The sequence below is a fragment of the Eretmochelys imbricata genome, chromosome 5, assembly GCF_965152235.1.
Source record: "Eretmochelys imbricata isolate rEreImb1 chromosome 5, rEreImb1.hap1, whole genome shotgun sequence".
Taxonomy (NCBI): Eukaryota; Metazoa; Chordata; order Testudines; family Cheloniidae; genus Eretmochelys; species Eretmochelys imbricata.
This window is the reverse complement of record NC_135576.1, coordinates 18,501,919-18,524,459: the sequence shown is the minus strand read 5'-3', so window position 1 is coordinate 18,524,459 and position 22,541 is coordinate 18,501,919.

Here is a 22,541-nt window from a genome sequence, read left to right as displayed (position 1 = left end):
ACCTTACAAGAACATTACTATCTTTATTCCAAGCTTTTTGGTACATGTTTTCAATGCAAACAATGCAGAGAACTGGTGATGTCTGAAAGCCAATAGGTAAAAAGGTAACACATATGGAGAATCAGTTTTAGCCGTGGGTTAAGATAATGGATTAAATGAAAATGGAATGCCTAAAATTAGGCACTTAAATCTACATTTAGGCATCTAAAATAAGTGACCTGATGCCTGCAGCTCCCAATTAATGTCAACTGTGGTGGTAGTTTTATTATATGGATATATATCCCCTAGGAGCTAGATTAAGATATCCCAGTTTATTTCCCATTGTCTATGAAAGACCCAAGGTCTGGTCAATGTCAATCCGGTTTAATTTGAACTGGATGGGTAGATGTTATGTCCTATGTCTTATGGACTGAGACAGTCAGTCCAAATGTCTTCTTTCATCCGAGATGACATTAGCTTTCTGTCTTTCATAAACAAAGTTCCAATTCTTGTGTTGCATCAGTTAGGCCAAGGACATAGACCTGGCAGGAGTAACCTGGCAGAGCAGTATTGTTTAAACTGAGTAGGTTTTACAATATATTTACAGAGGAAATTATTCCACAAGTTTGATTTTTGTAATGGATTTCATTCTTGGTAGTGCTGGTAATAGCACACCTTTCCTGATCACTCTTGTTACAGTCTGTATGGTAACATCCATTGTTTCATGTTCTCTGTGTGTTCCCTACTATATTTTCCACTGTATGCATCTGAAGTGAGTTGTAGCTCACGAAAGCTTATGCTCTAATAAATTTGTTAGTCTCTAAGGTGCCACAAGTCCTCCTTTTCTTTTTATGGATACAGACTAACACGGCTGCTACTCTGAAACATGTCAAAAGTTTTAGAAGTTCAGTTCACTTTGGATACACACTCAAACTTCGAAATCTGGTTCCACTCAAATCTAAGAACTACAGAAATATGTCAAAATTAAAAATAAAATAAAGTCTTTACTAATTTTTTTTGAACATCTAAAAATTCTGGTTCACTTAAAATTTTTGGCAAAGTTTGGGCCGATTTTTTTTTTATTCAAACCAGTTTTTCCATCCCTAAGCATTAATCTCAAGTGTATTCACATGGTTGTTGAAGAGGTAACTTCAGGGGTATTTTATCTGAAACACTCTTTAACTATACAAAGAAGAATTCATAGCTTTACTCTATCCTTGTGTTTAATCAATTCTTTTCAAAACAGAAACTTATTAGCAAATCCCTGGAGTAATGGTTCATGTTTGTGTTAGAAAGCAAAATAAACTTCTTGTACATTCAGTGATAATGGTTTAGTTACACGCCAGGTTTTATGAAGGCCGTAATCTCTAATGTATGTCATTCCAAACAGACTAGAATATTCATTTATTTTGAGGGTGATAAATGAGTTCTAGAAGGTGACAAAGATTTGTGTCTTGCTCCGTTGATCTAACAACTCTCTGCATTTCTCTGAGCTAAGAAAAAAAACGGAGTCTTGCCAGCTTGATGGGGGAATAAAAATGCCATGGACTAATGAGTACCAAAATGAACTGAACTGAACTGAATCCAAAGCAGCTCAAACTTCAGGCAGTTTAAACTCAGAGCAGACAACTAAAATTTGCAGTGTGACATTTGCCAGTGTGCCACATTTGGGGCCACATGGGACATGATGATTTTTTGTCACAGAGAAATGTTTATTAATGAAAAAGAGAGTTACTTCTTAGGAAACCATTTCCATACCATTTGGGATTAGTTGGCAAGGAGGATGAAGGAAGAAAGTTCCTGGGGTGGGTCAGTTTAAAATTAATTGATTTTGCTGGACCATATAGGCTTGTAAAGCATATGATACAGAATTGAAAATGTGAGATATAGTCACATATGGACAGACATTTATTAGCTATTGCCTAGCATTGTTCTTTTATTTTTCTAGATTTGCAAATGCAACTAGATTTGAGAGACACAGATACAAAGAAGGTGATTACTATAAATTATTTTTTTCCACCCTCCCGGGGAGGGGTGGGGGGTGGAAGACCTTCGTGGCTGAAATATTCAAAGCCTAATCTTTGTACAAAGATGAGGTTTTTTCCTTTTTTTTTTCATTTTTTCAGCTAGCCTTGACTTTATTGGGGGGTAAAAATATACATTCCCCGTTCCCATATGATAAATTCTTTCCATACGGTGTGAACGCAAAAACAGATCAACATGAAAACTTGGGGGCAGACTGTGAAATCCCTCCTCACATAGAATAGTATCTTACTCCATGAATAGTCACATTGATATCAGTGAAAAGTACTCAGAAAAGGGTTCACAACCTGACCCTTGGAAGGTAAGTAATCTTCTTAAGAAAATATATCCACAGTTTATGTTTGGAATAATTGGTTGGAGAATAAGCTAGGGTTGCCAAGTGTCCGGTTTTCAACTGGAATGCCCAGTCGAAAAGGGACCCTGGCGGCTCTGGTCAGCACTGCTGACCGGGCCATTAAAAGTCCAGTCAGCGGTGCAGCAGGGTTAAGACAGGCTCTCTGCCTGCCATGGCTCCGTGCAGGTCCTGGAAGTGGCTGCCAGGTCCCTGCAGCCCCTAGGTGCGGCCGCTTCCGGGAGTCGAGCGGAGGCAGGGCAGGCAGGGAGCCTGCCTTAGCCCCGCTGTGCCACCAACTGAGAGCATTTGAGGTAGCACCACCTGGCTGGATCCCACACCTGAACCCCCTCCCACCACCCAGTCCCCCTCCCAGGTCAGAACCCCCTCCCACATCTTAACTCCCCCTCAGAGCCTGCACCCCAACCCTCAGCCCCAGCCCTGGGCCTCCTCCTGCACCCCGAACCTCTCATCCCTGGCCTGACCCCAGAGTCCATACCCCAGCCGGAGGCCACACCCCCTCCCAAAGACCAACCCCCTACCCCAGCCCTGAGCCCGCTCCCGCACTCCAAACCCCTCGACCCTAGCCCAGAGCTCCTTTCTGCACCTCAAACCTGTCGTCCCGGGCCCCACACCAGAGCCCGCACTCCAAGCCAGAGCCCTCAGCCCCTCCCGCACCCCAACCCCCTGCCCCCAACCTCCTGCCCCAGCCTGGAGCCCCCTCCCGTACCAGTTTGATTCAAACCAAAAACAATTTTTTAAAATTTTTTTTGTCAAATTGAAATACTTGATAAAAATTTTTTTGTATCAACCAAAACATTTCAGATCAACTCAAAACTATTTTTAAGTTTGTTTTTTTTTTCATTTAGAGTCAGATGAGTCAGAGTCAACTTGAAACAAAATTTTTTGTTTGTTTTTCATTTTGTTTTGATTTTGAAAATGTTTTTTCATTGACTTGAAATTAATTGTTTTTGTCTTAATTTTTTTATTGAGGTTCTGCAATTTCCAGGTGTCTTTTGTTTTATTTTGTTTTTTGGATTTTTTTGTTTTAAATTGACCAATTTTGAAAACGAAATGCCATTTTGAAATGAAAAGTTCATCGGAAACATTTTTGAAAAAATGTTTTCATTTTTTCAGCCAAAACTATTCATCAAATTCAACCTTAGACTGCAAATAGTTTCACTGCCCCCCAAATGCATTTTTTTTTCAAAATTACTATTTGTTGAAATTTTTTTGGCCAGTCTTATGTGTGATTAGTAGGATCTGCTAAGGGTTTACCTAAACCTATTGAAACCTTGTCTCCTTTGTGACATCCCAAAACAGTGTGACCAGAGACCCAAAAGATACAGGGGCTCCTGCTGGGACTGGTACATGGGTGACTGTAAATGTCCCATTGAATACATATAGCAAAACCTTCCAAAAGAAGCATAAATCCTGTTTATGAAAAATTGATTTTAAATGTGTGCATGACTAAATGGAGTAATTGCATCACCGTTATTGCTGTAGCCCTCATCCTTTTATATCTTCCGTGTGATTTGTCACCATCAGTTGTATAACATCTAAAATAAGCCCTTTGAGGCAGGGATATGAAGGTGTAATTCTGTCTTGTGTGAAGCACCAAGCATATTTTTGGATGCTATAAAATAATAAAAATGATAGCAGAGGGTCTCTTTGAAATTCTGCTGCTCTCTCCAAACTCTAGGTTTAATATAGATATAGATATATATCTTTCCATTACCATGATAACAGGTGTGCTGGGCATTGCTTAAGCCTTGGTACATAGGTGCTACATATGGAGATGTCTGCCTGTTGAGAAGCCTCATGTGGGTGTGTCTGCAGCCTCTAAAAGGGTTTCACAGCAGCCCTGCATAGCCCAGTATGGAGGGCCACATTTATGGTAGGTCAGGTAGGGGCATCGAGTACTGGCTTTTAAGGCCCAAATACTGTTGTGGGGGGGTTGCACTTCCTGTTCTAATCTATAGGCTGGGACAGCGGCTGTCTGGAAATTGCACAGCAGACCCACACCCAGGATTTCACCTCTACAACCATCCTACACTCCACCTACATACAGCTGGATTACTATGGTTCTATGCATGTGGGGTGAACCTTCTCTCTGTGATACTCCTGCCTGTGGCTGATCTTGGAACATTCGAACATGGAACATGGGTTTGTTCCACAGTATGAATAGAGAAGCTGCACAAGTTATGGTAGACTCTGTTTGCCCTGAGGGGTTGGTGAGATGGAGAATTCAGAAAAGACTTGATCCTGTCTCCCATATATATATATATATGTATAGGCATGTGTTCTCTCCTGGTTCCATCCACCTTGCAGAGCTGGAAATCAGAGGGGTTTCTACAGGGTTGGAGGAAAGCGGGTGCATCTCATAAAAACAACAATGCCCTTTGCCTTAATACCATACACATCAGCCAGGATCTGTAGGCACAGGAAGTCTACTGCTTGTGGGAGGGAGTGGAACATGGGGACTTCACATTTCAGCATATACTCCAATCATTCAGAGGCAGATTGTTCTTGTGCAAAATTAAATGGTAAATCTAGATGCAAGCTTTCCCCCTCCACCAGCGTACTATGAGGTGCTTGTGCTTATACTAATTCATTTGTGTCAAGTAATATATTACTTAACCTGATTCGAAGACAGGTGGGTGAGGATTCCTAATAACTAACAAAATGCCATTTCTTTAAAAATGTCATCTTTATTAAACTGAAGGTGGCATCTGCAGACCCTGATCCATCTGCAGAGGCAAATGTCTTTAGTTATTACTGGAATGTGACCAGAGAAGAGAGAGAGGTTGAGGGAACAATGAGTGACAAATGCTGAATGTTCAGTGAAAGAATAAGCAGCGTCTTGGCAAAAGTCATTTATTTATCCAGCCAACAGGAGTGAGATAAGGGAAATCAAATCCTCTTGGTGTAGGAACATAATGCATAAATGGGCCCAGGCCTCTATTCCTTGCACACAGCGCAACTAAAACTCCTATTGATCTCTATGAGAGGTTGGGGCATGCTTAGAATGTATGATTAGCCTATAGAAGGGAAGCGCTTGCTAGCGGGGCTGCCCTGTCATATAGTGTCTCACACCCCCTTTTTCATTTCTCCACTCCTAGCACAGTAATAGAGTAATTCAGAGTCAGGCCCATAAGATCCAACCATGAAGTGCAAAGTTATGGAGACTGTTACTTGTTTGCCAAGTGATTTTCAGGGCCTCATGTTATTTTTCTGCTGGAAGGGAAATTAGTGACAGAGTCCACGTAATTTTTACCATTATTTGTCTATTTACATTCATCCTTATTCTAGGAACAGAGATGGTTGCAAACTGCATATAGGCCAGTCCGTCTTGTAGAAACCTCAGCAAAGACACTGCTTTCCTTCAATCAAGAAGCAGCTGTCTTAGGTCTCTGTCTCTTTTGGGCCCTGTCTACACTTGGAAAAAAAGGTGTGTTTTTACACTGAAAGCCAACACGCTGTAAAATCCTAGTGTAGACAGAAAAGTTGCCATTTTACCTCCACTTTGCTAGGGTTCCCAGGGAGGTTCACCTCAACTAGCTAAATTCAAGTAAAATTACAACTTTCCCAGTCAACAATAGGGTTTTACAATATGTTACCTATCATGATATAAAAACAAACCTTTTACCTTGTGTCACCATACACCTAGAATCCTACTGCTTAACACACATTCTTTTTGCCTTCTTCAACCCCTGTGTTTTACAACCTGGAAACAACCCTAACATAAAACCTGCTCATCTGGGATCATGTAATTTTCCAAAGTAGCCAGATGATTTATTTGTCTTTTGTGAAGCTTCTCTGCAACACACATGGACTTAAGCATGGTTTAATTGCCCCTCAAGGGATTTCTTTAACCACACACTCTCCTTAACAAAATTCTGAGTGTGGCTACTGCATGATTACTTTAACTTTTTCTATGGAAATGTTTCATCCCGAGGACTTGTACATCATTGACTCATAACTTGTGTGACCTGTTGTCATGACAATATATTATCAGTGATGATATTAATGAAACTCCATAGGTGTAGTTGAATTTAACCATAACCCATACTAGGCTGCAGAGGTGATGTGTGTGTGTGTGAAGGGGGCATGCGGGGTCACGTGCCTCTCCCTCCCCCTGATTTGCTGCTTGGCTTATATTGAGCATGCTCACACTCTGCCTCCCGCTCCCCCATCCGCAGGCATGGGTTGTCTCTGCTGGACAGTCTGTAGAATTACACTGGGATGTGCTCCATTCCCTGCTAATGGTCAGTTCAGATCCTAACTTAACTACACAGAGAAATCTTGAATTCATTTGGATACCTTCACTGATTTCAAAGGAGTTGAACCCTTCATTGATTAAACTGTAATGAACCAGCAATTACTCTGCATATACACAATTCTTAGGTCTCAGGTTGTTGGTTTTTTTAATAGCAAAAAATACCAAAATAGATCACGGGCTAAGTACTTGCCAAGATCTGCATCTGAAAATCAGCCCATATTAAAATACTAAATATATGAAATTACCATTGTAATTATTTCAAAGTATTTTCCTGCTTTCAGACTAAATAAACAAACCCAGCTCATCTTTTTTGTTATTGGAAAGGGGGATGAAATGCTCTCAGAGGATGAAGATTTCTATGGCAACTGCCAGCCTGAAAGGAACATTTTGCAGCATTATGAACCTTCTGAAAATACATTACTTTCAAACCACGTTGTATTTAATTAGTTGGCCATGCCACATTTTCCTCTATCACTTTTTCCTTTAAAAGAGGATATTGAGGTTGTAAAAGAGCAGAACATGTATAGTCATCAGATTAAATTGCAGAACACTGAAAAGGTCAAAATCATTGCAGTATAGTAATATCTTTCAGAAACTGTCGCCAAAATGGAATGGCCGTATTTGAATGCTTACTCATGCAGACATTTCAACCAAAAGTTGAAAGGGAAATATGAATTACTCCTCAAGTCGGGACTTGATCATAGGACTTTACAAGTTGATTGCAAAGAGAATCAGAAATAATAACAAATGAAGTCCCTTCTCATTCTAGAGTGTTGGTGCCACCCCACAAAGCTTATCTTTTCTTTAAGATGTGGGCAGATCTCTTCCATTGACTTCATAGGAATTATGTTTGTTTACATGAACTGGAACTCTGCCTCTCTGTTTCTGTGTCCAAATTTAAGAGATCAATCTTACCCCAATCATTTACTGAAGCAATTTAGATAGCACCATATGGAATTTACTTGTATCATTTAGCTTCCCCAGTATAGACATAACTTTCAGAATCTTTCTTGTGTGGCAGTTGTACTTTGGCTGGGGAATGATCATTTACCACAATGGACAGAATCAAAGAACTATAGTTTGTGCATTTGTGAGTTAATATTTTCTCCCTGGCATTCACTTGGAACTGTCCCAGTTGTTGAAAGCTTGAGTTGTTTATTAGGCCAGCTTCCCTATTTAAATACAAGCTGTCACTTTTCATCTGCTTCTGTCTTAGCGGCTGGTTAGTCGTTTGGTCACTTGATTATCAAGGAATAGAGGGGGAAAAGAAACAGATTGGTAAACAAATTGAACTGCTCAATATTTGAAGAAGATCCAAGGGTGAAAAAGACTCAAAATATTCTAAAATCTGCTGGCTTCCACAACATCAGCAGTCTAAACTATGTTAAAGGAAAACCAACTGTTAGGATATAGATACTCAGGCCTGTCTGCAAAGGCCTGTACTTTAAGAATTTAGGGGTATTCTTATCACTTGGCTAGTTCTAGAGGTATAAAAGAGAATCAAAATCACTGTCTGCTGGTGTAAGGGCCTTCTCTTACTGTGACAATTTGAGGCCTTGTTCTTAGGCTAAGGCCTTTGGCTAAGCAGCAGAGGCAGCCATAAGCTAGGAAGCGACCAGTCACATCCTCACATTCCAAACTAGTCACACTGAAATAAGGTGCTATTGGGCTGTCAGGCACTATCAGGACAGGATTGTATTCCTATCACCTCCAGAGAAAGGGAAGTGCCTAGAAAATGTAAAAGGAAACTTAGTTTGATAGCATCCTGTCTGGCAAGAACTCACTTATTAATAGCTGGGATGTGAAATCCTCACTTCTGTATTGTTTTGTCATTATAGTTCCCACTTTGCTATTGTTTGTCTGTATAATCTCTGTCTGGTTCTGTGATTGTTTCTGTCTGCTGTATAATTAATTTTGCTGGGTGTAAACTAATTAAGGTGGTGGGATATAATTGGTTAGCTAATCATGTTACAATATGTTAGGATTGGTTAGTTAAATTTCAGTAGAATGATTGGTTAAGGTATAGCTAAGAATATAAATTAGGGGCAAACAGGAAGTAAGTTGGGATTCAAAAATAAGGAAAAAGGAACTTGTATTTAAGCTTGCTGGAAGTTCACCCCAATAAACATCGAATTGTTTGCACCTTCAGACTTTGGGTATTGTTGCTCTCTGTTCATGCGAGAAGGACCAGGGAAGTGGGAGAGTGAAGGAATAAGCTCTCTAACACCAACGTGTTTTTAAGTATAAAGGGAGATAAGATTAACTGATTTATATGTCTAGATGAAGCAGTGACTTATACTGGAGTGTTTCAAAACAAATTGATTAATTACACCTTAGGGTATGTCCACACTGCAGCTGGAAGCATGCCTCCCATCCTGGATACACAAACACGAGCTAGCTCCATGTGAGCTAGCATGTTAAAACTAGCAGTGTGGATTATACAGCCACCTACACCTAAGCTGGGGTCAGGTAGACATGTACTCAGGCAGCAGCTGACCTCTGCTGCTGCCCATACCATAACATCCACGCTTTTATTTTTAGCGCGCTAGCTCAAGGAGAACTAACGTGTCTATCTACCCGGGATAGGAGCCACAATCCTAGCTGCAGTATAGACCTACCCTAAGACAGTTTAGCAGCTTCTTTAGTATAAAAAGGTTTGTATCTCATTGGTTGTTCATTATGTTGTGTGAATAAACAGATTATTTCAGAGCTAATGAAAGCTTTACCTTAGCAACCAAAGAGCCATAGAAGGCAGGGATGGGAAAGAACTATTAGCACAGTCAATCCTTCTCTCAGCCAATGCAGGTTTGTTACCTATGGTACATTATCCAGGGTTTTATCCAGCATAATTTTAAATATCCCACACAATGGACTTCTGCCACTTTCTTTCCTAGACTATTCTATAGCCTAATAGCTGTTGAAGCCACTTATGATGAGATAACTGGCTCTGTGGATGAAGGGAAAACAGTGGACGTGTTATTCCTTGACTTTAGCAAAACTTTTGATACGGTCTCGCACAGTATTCTTGCCAGCAAGTTAAAGAAGTATGGGCTGGATGAATGGACTATAAGGTGGATAGAAATCTGGCTAGATCATTGGGCTCAGTGGGTAGTGATTAATGGCTCCATGTCTGGTTGGCAGCCGGTATCAAGTGGAGTTCCCCAAGGGTCAGTCCTGGAGCCGGTTTTGTTCAATATCTTCATTAACGATCTAGAGGATGGTGTGGACTGCACTCTCAGCAATTTTGCAGATGACACTAAATTGGGTGGAGTGGTAGATATGCTGGAGGGTAGGGACAGGATACAGAGGGACCTAGACAAATTGGAGGATTGGGCCAAAAGAAATCTGATGAGGTTCAACAAGGACAAGTGCAGAGTCCTGCACTTAGGACAGAAGAATCCCATGCACCGCTACAGGCTAGGGACCGAATGGCTTGGCAGCAGTTCTGCAGAAAAGGACCTAGGGGTTACAGTGGATGAGAAGCTGGATGAGAGTCAACAGTGTGCCCTTGTTGCCAACAAGACTAACGGCATTTTGGGCTGTATAAGTAGGGCATTGCCAGCAGATCGAGGGACGTGATCGTTCCCCTCTATTCAACATTGGTGAGGCCTCATCTGGAGTACTGTGTCCAGTTTTGGGCCCCACACTACAAGAAGGATGTGGAAAAATTGGAAAACGTCCAGCAGAGGGCAACAAAAATGATTAGGGGACTGGAACACATGACTTATGAGGAGAGGCTGGGGGAACTGGGATTGTTTAGTCTTCAGAAGAGAAGAATGAGGGGGGATTTGATAGCTGCTTTCAACTACCTGAAAGTGGGTTCCAAAGAGGAAGGATCTAGACTGTTTTCAGTGGTAGCAGATGACAGAACAAGGAGTAATGGTCTCACGTTGCATTGGGGGAGGTTTAGGTTGGATATTAGGAAAAACTTTTTCACTAGGAGGGTGCTGAAGCACTGGAATGCATTACCTAGGGAGGTGGTGGAATCTCTTTCCTTTGAGGTTTTTAAGGTCAGGCTTGACAAAGCCCTGGCTGGGATGATTTAGTTGGTGTTGGTCCTGCTTTGAGCAGGGGGTTGGATTAGATGACCTCCTGAGGTCCCTTCCAACCCTGATATTCTATGATTTTATGAAGTAAGGAAGTTTTTCCTAATATTCTGCCACAGTTCTCCCTTTCTTAAATTCATCCTGTTACTTTTAGATCCTTGTGTTCTAAATGATCTGTCTCCATCCTTGTTAACATTCTTCTGGTGTTTATAGACTGCGGTTCTCCTTTCTGTGTTGTTCAGAGAAGCTAGACATAGTGAACTTTTCTTGTCTTTTCTCATATGTCACTTCTTCTAGAACCTTGATCATTTTGCTGTTCTACTCTGAACTTTCGCTAATTTGTCAATAAATTTCTGTTCATGTGGTTAAACTATGGTACATGGATAATGAATTTATTTGTGTGTATATACAAGAGGTGTACTAGTGACTTCCTCTGGAAATTCATAAATTCATATATTATAAGGCCAGAATGGACCATTGTGATTATCTAGTCTGACCTCCTGTATAACACAGGCCATAGATCTTCCCCAAAATAATTCCTTTTGAATTAGAGCATATCCAGAAAAACATTCTTTCTTGATTTAAAAATTGCCAGTGACAGAGAACATACCACAACTCTTGGTAAATTTTTTTAATGGTTAATTACCCACACTTTAAAAAAATTATACCTTATTTTCAGTCTCAATTTGTCTAGCATTATACCTATCTCTTCTCGACTGAGAAGCTCATTATCAAATATTTGTTCCCCACATAGGTACTTATAGACTGCAATCAAGTCACCCCTTAATCTTCTTTTTGTTAAACTAAAGAGAGAGGCTCAAGGAGCTCAATCACTGTAAGGCACATTTTATAATCTTGTAATCGTTCTTGTGGCTCTTCTTTGAACCCTCTTCAATTTATCCACATCCTTCTTGAACTGTGGTCACTAGAACTGGACACAGTATTTCAGCAGTGGCTGCACCACTGTGAAGTACAGAGGTAAAGTAACCTCTCTACTGTTACTTAACATTCCCCTGTTTATGCATCCGAGGTTTGTATTAGCCCTTTTGGCCACAGTGTCACACTGGGAGTTCATATTCAACCGATTATCAATTGGGTTTGAGCACCTGTGGTTCTTCTCTTCAGCCTCTAAGACCACTGGTGTACAGTAACCAGAGAGCCTTCTTAAAACGAAAATACTGTTTATTTTACAGTAAGAACTAAGTATTTAGAGAAAAAGCATATTAAAACAACAGTCTACATACATCTGTGTTTTACCTAAAGACTTACTATACCCTGATGGTAACCTAGACAGGCCTAACTTCTTCAGACATCCCAGTTGGTGCCTATATCCCCGTCTTCTTCCCTGGAGCATCTACCCACCTATTGATAGACAGTCCCTTCTAAACTGATATAGTTCTTTTGTTTTTTTACATTCCAGGGCTTTGGCCCTTCTCATCAAAAGCAGTTTTGTAGGTTGACTGGAGCCAGAGGTAAAATTGTCAAAAGAAAACTGATCTGGTGTTGTCTCTTACAACTCTTAATGTTTGCTGAGACATGGCTTATCATGAGCCATTCTTTTTTCTTCCTGCTTATTTTTCCTGACAGCCCTCTCTTAAACTAAACCACTATATTCACACTGTAAACATCCCGTCAACAAACAATATTCATAAATTATTACAGAGCAACTCCAAATCCATCACATTTTTGAAATCTAAGGATTTGGTAGGAATGGAAACTGAAGTTCTCTGACTCCAGTGGGTACTGGATAGGGCCTTTCAACACCTTCTGTGTAAATTTCCCAGTGCTTGTTTCTTTCTCTATTTCCTTCATTAGCTTGAACTTTTAGGGATAGTGGTGACAGTTTATTCTATATCTTAATCTTAATCCTGGGCCTTCCCTGATACTAGTTCTGAATCACACCAGATTATGGTAGTTGTGTTATATGGGATACTTTCTGTATGAGTCCATGAGACACTGGACTGAGTCAGATCAAACTCATTTTACATTAGAACTTAGATCACTGTGAAACTCCAACAGCTCCAGCCTTCCAAGGGGAGCAATGGGGACAAAACATGTAAATGGCATCCAGCTGGAGCTTGATAAGTTTATGGAGGGGATGGTATGATGAGACTGGCTACAAGCCATTGTAGGCAATCAGCAGCTGCTAGTAGCAAATATCCCCAATGGCCGGGGAGGGGGAACTAGATGAGGAGGGCTCTGAGTTACTAAAGAAGATTATTTCCCAGGTATCTGGCTGTTGGGTCTTGCTAAAATGCTCAGGGTTCAACTGACCACCATATTTGGAAAGGAATTTCCCCACAGATCAGTGTGGCAGAGACACTGTTTGTTTGTTTTGCCTTCCTCTGCATCCCTGGGCATGGGTCATTTGCAGGTTTAAACTAGAGTAAATGGTGGATTCTGTGTAACTTGAAATCTTTAAATCAAGATTTGAGGATTTCAGTAAATCAGCCTGAGGTTATGGGCCTATTACAGGAGTGAGTGGGTGAGGTTCTGTGGCCTGCAATGTGCAGGAGGTCAGACAAGATAATCAGGATGGTCCCTTCTGGCCTTAAAGGCTATGAGTCTATCAACTGCTTGCAAAAGGAGACCATACTGGAGCTGATCCTCCGCAGGCGTAAATCAGCATAGCTCCCTTGACTTCAACGGATTTACATCTGTTTATGACAGCTGAGGAAATGAACCACTATCTTTGAGTCCGAGACTGCAGAAGTAATTATCACTATAGGAATTGGAAAATATGTTTCCTATACATTTAAAATCTACATTGCTATTTTTCATTGCACAAAAACAGATATAAACAACTATTCTTATTTTGAAAGCAATTATAAGACAATAATTGTAGGGGGAATCATTCCAGCTGTAAATATGTAGTAGACAATGGTACATCAGACTTAGCTAAGAAAATTAATCTGTAACTTACCCAATGAAAAATTACTTCAGCAGTAGTTTAGAAACATTGCTTAGGAAAAGTTCTGTAAAGAGCAGTGACTTTGGAGTTCTGCTCATATCTGAAAATATAGCTGGTCACAAATGGTAAGTAGATTCATTTAGTGGAAAATGTTTTGTACATTTTACAAAAAAGTGAAGAAAATATTGAATTTTTCCTCATTTTTTGTTCAATAAAAATGAAAAACAGTGAGAACCACTTTTTGGTTTTTGAAATTTTTCCCTCCTTGTTCCATTCCCCTTGTTTTCTCACTGGCAAAATGAAAAAGAAGGGCCTAAAGGGGCTTAAAAAGGAGAGTGAAAGAGGTATGGAAAATGGAAAACTGGGGGTGGGTGGGAGGGGGTTGGTTTTGAAAACTGAAAAAATAGTTTTTTGGTTGCTGGCATTTTTGCTGAAAAATTAGAAAACTTTTTAAAAAAAAAAACCCAAAACTTTGTCACTAAAATTTTAATTTTTTTAAAAAGGCCATTTAATAAAAAAAATTATTTGAATTGATAAATTTTGTCCAGCTCTATATAACAGTTTTTTTCAAATAATGGGGCTACTTCTACATTTCATTGAAGAGAGGCCTCTGGTTCTGGACACATCCTGGTTCTTCCTTCTGGGGGAACCCATCTGCACCACTCTGTTCACTCAGGCTTGGAGCACAGTGGAGGATTTGGGCAAAAGTCAACATCAAATACAGGGTGTGCATAAATATGCCGCCATACATTGCATTCTGGGTAATGTAGTCTTCACTTTTGTTCTCCATACTGCTCATTTAGATAACGCTTGCTGTTCTCTTTATTCTTCCAACCATTTTCCACCAGCCAGAAAGGGAGACAAACAGCTGCCTCCACAGCTGATGCCAGCATCACTCTCCTGATGCCTGGCAGGTGTTACTTATGCATAAATGGCTGCATTCCATGCCTCCAGCAAACTGGGTGCCTTAGCACTGAATTGCACTTGGCATATATTGGCCCACAATTGTTCCATCATTAATCCAGTTTGTGTGGAATTGGTAAGCTCTAGTCTCTGGAGTCCAGCTGCAAGATCAGGCCACAGGTATAAGACTTAAAGCACAGAGATGGAGCTCAGAGTTCTTGCCATCAGAAACCTGATCTCATCTGGAAACGTTCTTGACCATTATGTAGTGGTTACACATAAATAAAGTTATGCAAGAAAAGATTCTCATGTTGGTACCACTGGAATAATTTGCTCTGAACTATAACATTAAGAACTTTGAAAGAGGCTTATCTGAAACACTGGATGTTTCATAATACTGCAGAACTTAGAACTACTTTGGCTTTTGTCAGCCACTTAACAACCAGCGGGAGTGCTCACTGGCTCCAGTTTTGACTTAGGGATCTTAACTCCTTCAGCCAGCTACATACTATTAGATGAAGGACAAGTAATGTAAAAGAATAAATAAATCATGCAACATGGAATACACTTCCTTGCAGCTGTGAATCAAAATATTTTCAGTATTTTAATATGTACTTATATATTAATAATCTTCCTTTTTACAAGGATTATGATGAAACAAATTCTATCCCTTTGGGCCTGATTTCCTAGACTTCAGAGGCTGAGCTCCAGCCCAAGCCAAAACTTCAAAGTACCGTCTACACGGATATTTTTAGAGCTCTAGTGTGAGCCTCTCGGAACTAAGTTTGTTGACTGGGGCTGGGAGGTTCACTCCCACAGGCTTCAAACTGCTGTGGGTAGGTAGACCTACCCTCTATGAACTTAATGGTCCCTTATGGGCCTTAAAATATGAGTCCATGTAATCAAGTGTTCCTCTCACTATTACCTTTATCTCCCAATGTCACCCAGTTATTGCACCATTCAGTTACTACAGGTGGGCGGATCCCTACACCTATGCGGAACCCCTTGGAAGCCAACGGGACCTGCAGACACAGCATGTGCCAGTATGCATCTGTCAAGGTTCCTTCCCCACTCTGAACTCTAGGGTACAGATATGGGGACCTGCATGAAAACCTCCTAAGCTTACTTTTACCAGCTTGGCTTAAAACTTCCCCAAGGTACAAGCTATTTTACCCTTTGCCCTTGGACTTCCACTGCCACCACCAAACGTTTACCTGGGTTTATTTTTATTAGGAAAGCGTTGTTTGGAAACGTCTTTCCCCCCAAAATCCTCCCAACCCTTGCACCCCACTTTCTGGGGAAGGTTTGGTAAAAATCCTCACCAAATTGCATAGGTGACCACAGACCCAAACCCTTGGATCTTAAGAACAATGAAAAGGCATTCAGTTTCTGAAAAGAAGGATTTTAATAGAAGTAAAAAGTAAAAAAGAATCACCTCTGTAAAATCAGGATGGTAACTACCTTACAGGGTAATTAGATTCAAAATATAGAGAATCCCTCTAGGCAAAACCTTAGGTTACAAAAAGACAAACAGACAGGAATATCCATTCTATTCAGCACAGCTTAATTTCTCAGCCATTTAAAGAAATCATAATCTAACGCATATCTAGCTAGATTACTTACCAAGTTCTAAGACTCCATTTCTGTTCTGTCCCCAGTAAAAGCATCACACAGACAGACACAGACCCTTTGTTTTTCTCCCTCCTCCCAGCTTTTGAAAGTATCTTGTCTCCTCATTGGTCATTTTGGTCAGGTGCCAGCGAGGTTACCTTTAGCTTCTTAACCCTTTACAGGTGAGAGGATTTTTCCTCTGGCCAGGAGTGATTTTAAAGGTGTTTACCCTTCCCTTTATATTTATGACATGCCTTCCAAATCACAGCTAGGGTGAAACGCTGGCTGGGATTTCTTCCTGGAGCTCTAGGAAAAAACAGAGTTAATAAGACACATGCACCTCTAAATATACTACCAAGTACATAAAGACTAACAATATTTTCCACATCTCAAGGACGATTTTAACCAGTTGATTCTGGGACACTTTCATGGGAGAGTGCATCAGCCACTTTGTTAGAAGCTCCTGAGATGTGTTGGATGTCGAAATCAAAATCTTGGAGAGCTAAACTCCACCGAATAAGTTTTTTGTTATTTCCCATGGCGGTATGAAGCCACCGTAGCACAACATGGTTGGTTTCCAGGTGGAAACGCCGTCCCCAAACGTATGGGCGTAGCTTTTCCAGAGCATAGACAATGGCGTAACATTCTTTTTCACTGACTGACCAGTTGCTTTCCCTCTCAGACAGCTTCTTGCTAAGAAACACTACAGGATGCAATTCTTGATCTGGTCCTTCCTGCATTAAAACTGCTCCCACACCACACTAGGATGCATCTGTGGTTACTGGGAATGGTTGGTCAAAGTCTGGGGCCCTTAGTACAGGGTCAGACATGAGTGTCGCTTTAAGCTAGTTAAAGGCCTTCTGACACTCTTCAGTCCACTGAACGGCATTTGGCTGTTTCTTTTTGGTTAGGACTGTCAGTGGGGAGGCAATTTGGCTGTATTGCGGTACAAATCACCTGTAATAATCAGCCAAGCCTAAGAAGGATTGAACCTGTTTCTTTGACTTTGGGACAGGCCACTTTTGGATAGCATCCACTTTGGCCTGTAGGGGGTTGATAGTTCCTTGACTCACCTGGTGTCCAAGGTAAGTCACTCTGTTTGGGCCTATTTGACGCTTCTTAGCCTTAACAGTTAGTCCTGCCTCCCTTATGCGCTCGAAGACTTTTTGTAGATGTTCCAGGTGTTCTGCCCAGGAATCCGAAAATATGGCCACATCATCAAAGTAGGCGACTGCATATTCTCCTAATCCCGCTAGGAGACCATCTACAAGTCTTTGGAAGGTGGCGGGTGCATTTCGCAGCCCGAAAGGGAGTACGTTAAATTCATACAGCCCGACATGTGTGGTGAAGGCTGACCTTTCCTTGGCGGATTCATCTAGCGGTACCTGCCAGTACCCCTTGGTTAAGTCCAAGGTAGAGATGAACTGGGCCCATCCCAGTTTCTCTAATAGTTCATCTATGCATGGCATTGGATAGTTGTCTGGGCGAGTTACAGCATTTAGCTTATGGTAGTCCACGCAAAAACAAACCTCCCCATCTGGTTTGGGAACTAGAACCACTGGAGATGCCCATGCACTTCCAGAGGGGCGGATTACACCCATCTGTAACATATCCTGGATCTCCCGTTCTATAGCAGTTTTAGCTTGAGGAGACACCTGCTAAGGTTGGACTTTAATTGGGTGAGCATTACCTGTGTCAATGGAGTGGTATGCCCATTCAGTCAGTCCTTAGGTGGCTGAGAACGTCGGTGCGTAACTAGTGCACAGCTCCTTGATCTGCTGTCGCTGCATACGCCCAAGGGTCATGGAGAGGTTCACCTCTTCCACGCCACCAGCACTTTTCCCTTCGTAGTAGACACCTTCACGCCTCTCAGCGTCATCTCCTCCCTGGGTTGTAAACTGACAATTCTCTAAAGCCCTTTTATTCCAGAGAGTTAAAGGTTTAATATGGTACACCTTAGGCTTTTGGTTGGAGGTGGTGAATGCTATGAGATAATTAACAGCTCCCAGGCACTCCTGGACCATGAATGGCCCTTCCCACGAGACTTCCATTTTATGGGCCTGGAGTGCCTTTAAGACCATGACCTGGTCCCCTACTTTGAAGGAACGCTCTCTGGCATGTTTATGATACCAGGCTTTATGCTCTTTTTGAGCATCCTGTAAGTTTTCTTTAGCAAGGGCGAAAGAGGTTCGGAGGGTGTTTTGTAGGTTGGTTACAAAGTACAGAATGTTAGTTCCTGATGAAGGTGTAAATCCCTCCCATTGCTGCTTCACCAACTGTAATAGCCCCTTAACCTCACGACCATATACAAGTTCAAATGGTGAAAACCCTAAACTGGGATGTGGTACAGCTCTGTAGGCAAAGAGCAACTGCTGCAACACTAGGTCCCAATCATTTATGAATTTACATATCATGGCCCCCAAAGTTCCATTAAACTTCTCCACCAGGCCATTTGTTTGATGGTGGTAAGGAGTGGCAACCAAGTGATTTACCCCATGAGTTTCCCAAAGGTATTCCATAGTTCCTGCCAGGAAATTAGTTCCTGCATCTGTGAGGATGTCGGAGGGCCAACCTACCCTGGCAAAAATGTCTGCTAGTGCCTGACACACATTTTTAGCCCTGGTATTGCTTAGAGCTACTGCTTCCGGCCATCGGGTGGCAAAATCCATGAAAGTCAGTATGTACTGCTTTCCTCTGGGTGTTTTTTTCGGAAAAGGACCCAGAATATCCACAGCTACTCGCTGAAGTGGAACTTCAATGATGGGGAGTGGCTGGAGAGGGGCTTTGATCTGGTCTTGGGGTTTTCCCAGTCTTTGGCATACTTCACAAGACTGGACATAGGTAGAAACATCCTTGCCCATTCCCTCCCAGTGGAATGACCCCCCCAAATGGTCTTTGGTCCTGTTCACCCCAGCATGGCCACTAGGATGATCGTGGGCTAAGCTCAAGAGCTTGGCCCGGTACTTAATTGGAACTACCAACTGTCTCTGAGGATGCCAGTCTTCCTGGTGTCCACCAGAAAGAGTTTTCTTGTATAAAAGCCCTCTTTCTACAACAAACCTGGATTGATTAGAAGAGTTGAGAGGCGGTGGGTTGCTCCGTGCCACCGTCCAAGCTCTCTGGAGGCTTTCATCTGCTTCCTGTTCGGTCTGGAACTGTTTCCTTGATGCTGGAGACATCAGTTCCTCATTGGATTGTGGACCTATGCTTGGTCCCTCTGGAAGCGATGTAGGGGATGGGGCTGTTTCCGTTGACTGTGAACCGCTCTCCGCTAGGGCACTATGTTGGAGTTCAGGCTCCGGCTGAGCCTCTTGTGTAGGGTTATGGGCTGCTGTTGGTTCAGGTTCAGTGGGGCCCTCTGGTGTTGGGGTTGCAAGTACTGGATTCAGTGCTGGCAATGGGTCTGGTGTTGGTTGTTCTGCCGGTTCCGGTTCTGGGACTGGTTCCGTCTGGGTCTCTGGGACTGGATCCACTACTGCTGTTGACATTGGCCTGGGGTCAGGGTCCATCACCTCTGATCGGGTCCTGGTAGAAGTTTCCGGAACACCGTTAGGCGTGACGGCTGGTTTAGTCTGGCTGCGGGTGACCATTCCCACCCTCTTGGCTGACTTCACATGATTGGCCAAGTCTTCCCCCAACAGCATGGGGATGGGATAATCATCATAGACTGCAAAAGTCCACATTCCTGACCAGCCCTTGTACTGGACAGGCAACTTAGCTGTCGGCAAATTGAAAGAGTTGGACTTGAAGGGTTGAATCGTCACTTGGATCTCTGGGTTGATTAAATTGGGGTCCACTAAGGAAGCATGGATAGCTGACACTTGTACTCTGGTGTCCCTCCATGCGGTGACCTTCTTCCCACCCACACTCACATTTTCCCTCTGCTCCAAGGGTATCTGGGAGGTATCTGGGCCTGAGGACCTCTGGTGTGATTCCGGTGCAATGAACTGTAATCAGTTGGGGTTCTTGGGGCAGTTGGCCTTTACATGCCCCGGCGCGTTACATTTAAAACATCGTCCAGCTGACGGGTCACTGGGGTGAGGTGGGTTGTTGGAGAATGGTGTGGCGGGACGATAAGGTGGCTGGAGGGTTCCTTGGGGGGTAGGTGGGGCCTTGGGCGGCCCCCAGTAAGAGGGTGTGGTCTGAGGTTGTCCCTTCTGGTATCTGCTCCAACGGCGACCAGTTTTTTTCTTCTCTGGCACCTCCACCCATTTGGCTCCAATCTCCCCTGCCTCGATTACAGTTTTGGGTTTCCCATTTAGGATGTATCTTCCTGTTTTCTCAGGAACACCTTCTAAGAACTGTTCCATTTGCATTAGGAAAGGCAAATCTACTGGAGATTCAACACTTGCTCCTGATATACAGGCATCCCAATGTGGTAGGCATGTCGGGTAAATGACACGTCTGGTTTCCACCTTAGGGCTCTGAATTGCCGATGGGAATGCTTGGGTGTTAGCCCCATTCTGATTCTCGCCTTGGTTTTAAACAGTTCATACTGGTTCATTTGTGCCTTAGGTGTTTCAGCCGCCACCTCAGCTAAGGGTCCACTGAGCTGCGGCCTCAGCTCTACCATGTATTGGTCTGTAGAGATGCTGTAGCCAAGGCAGGCCCTTTCGAAGTTTTCTAAGAAGGCCTCGGTATCACTGCCTGCCTTGTAGGTGGGGAACTTTCTGGGATGGGAAGTGGTACCTGGAGAAGGATTGCTAGGGTTTGTTGGTATATTCTGCTGAGCCCTTGCCTTCTCCATCTCCAGTTCATGCTTCCTCTCTTTTTCTTTCTCCTCCAGTTCTTTTTCCTTTGTCTCCATAGCTCTCCTGTGAGCAGCCGCTTGGTGTTGTTCTGTCTCTTTCGCTGCCTCCCTTTCTTTGTCCTTTGCCTCCGTTGCTTTCCTGTGAACAGCTTCTAAGGCTTTTTTGGCTTCTTTCACTGCCTCCAGTTTGGCTAACTCCAATTTGTGTAGTGCCTTGGTATCTGTCATCTTTACCTCTCTGTTTTTAACTAACTTTACACCGAGGGTTAGAAATAAAACAAACAAAACATGGCTTGTAAAATTTTGCTGTGCTGTAATAGGATACCTGTACTCTCTGATAGTGATTGCCAGCCTACAAAAAATCAAAAAAAAAAAATACACAACAACAACAATAAAAAAAAATTAAAAAAAAAAAACCCAAAAACCCTAACACCTTTGTCTCCAGGCTAATAGGCAGAAAACCCCCCTAGTTACTTTTAGGTAAAAAAAAAAAACTTCAGGTCTGTGAAGACTTGTGAATTTCCCTGCTGGAGGTTAACCACTCTGCCTTTAGGTAGAGAAAACTGCAATTCACAAAAGATAATTCCCTTTTGTCTCTGCTCTGGCCCCAAAGCAAAGCAAAAAAAAAACCAAAAAAACCTTCCAACTATTTCCAGTTGGAGACCTGCTTTCTAGCAGCCCAAAGGATTTTAAAAAATTCCTTTTAAAATCTGTTTTTCTGGTTCAAAAAATCTCAAATTGATCTCAAAATGATTTCAAGTTAATCCCACTGCTCTGCCACCATGTCAAGGTTCCTTCCTCACTCTGAACTCTAGGGTACAGATGGGGGGACCTGCATGAAAACCTCCTAAGCTTACTTTTACCAGCTTGGCTTAAAACTTCCCCAAGGTACAAGCTATTTTACCCTTTGCCCTTGGACTTCCACTGCCACCACCAAATGTTTACCTGGGTTTATTTTTATTAGGAAAGCGTTGTTTGGAAACGTCTTTCCCCCCAAAATCCTCCCAACCCTTTCACCCCACTTCCTGGGGAAGGTTTGGTAAAAATCCTCACCAAATTGCATAGGTGACCACAGACCCAAACCCTTGGATCTTAAGAACAATGAAAAGGCATTCAGTTTCTGAAAAGAAGGATTTTAATAGAAGTAAAAAGTAAAAAAGAATCACCTCTAGGCAAAACCTTAAGGTACAAAAAGACACACAGACAGGAATATCCATTCTATTCAGCACAGCTTAATTTCTCAGCCATTTAGAGAAATCATAATCTAACACATATCTAGCTAGATTACTTACTAAGTTCTAAGACTCCATTCCTGTTCTGTCCTCGGCAAAAGCATCACACAGACAGACACAGACCCTTTGTTTTTCTCCCTCCTCTCTACTTTTGACAGTATCTTGTCTCCTCATTGGTCATTTTGGTCAGGTGCCAGTAAGGTTATCCTAGCTTCTTAACCCTTTACAGGTGAAAGGATTTTTCCTCTGGCCAGGAGAGATTTTAAAGGTGTTTACTCTTCCCTTTATATTTATGACAGTATCTAATTGCAGCATCAGAGCCTTAAACTGTGAGCCAAAACCTGCTGTAGTCAGAGGAAAGACTCATTTTGATTCATTGGGCTTTTGAGCAGGTCCTTAAGACTATAAGATTTCTGAAATGTGGAATCTCTCTTTCATGGGTTTGCACAGCAC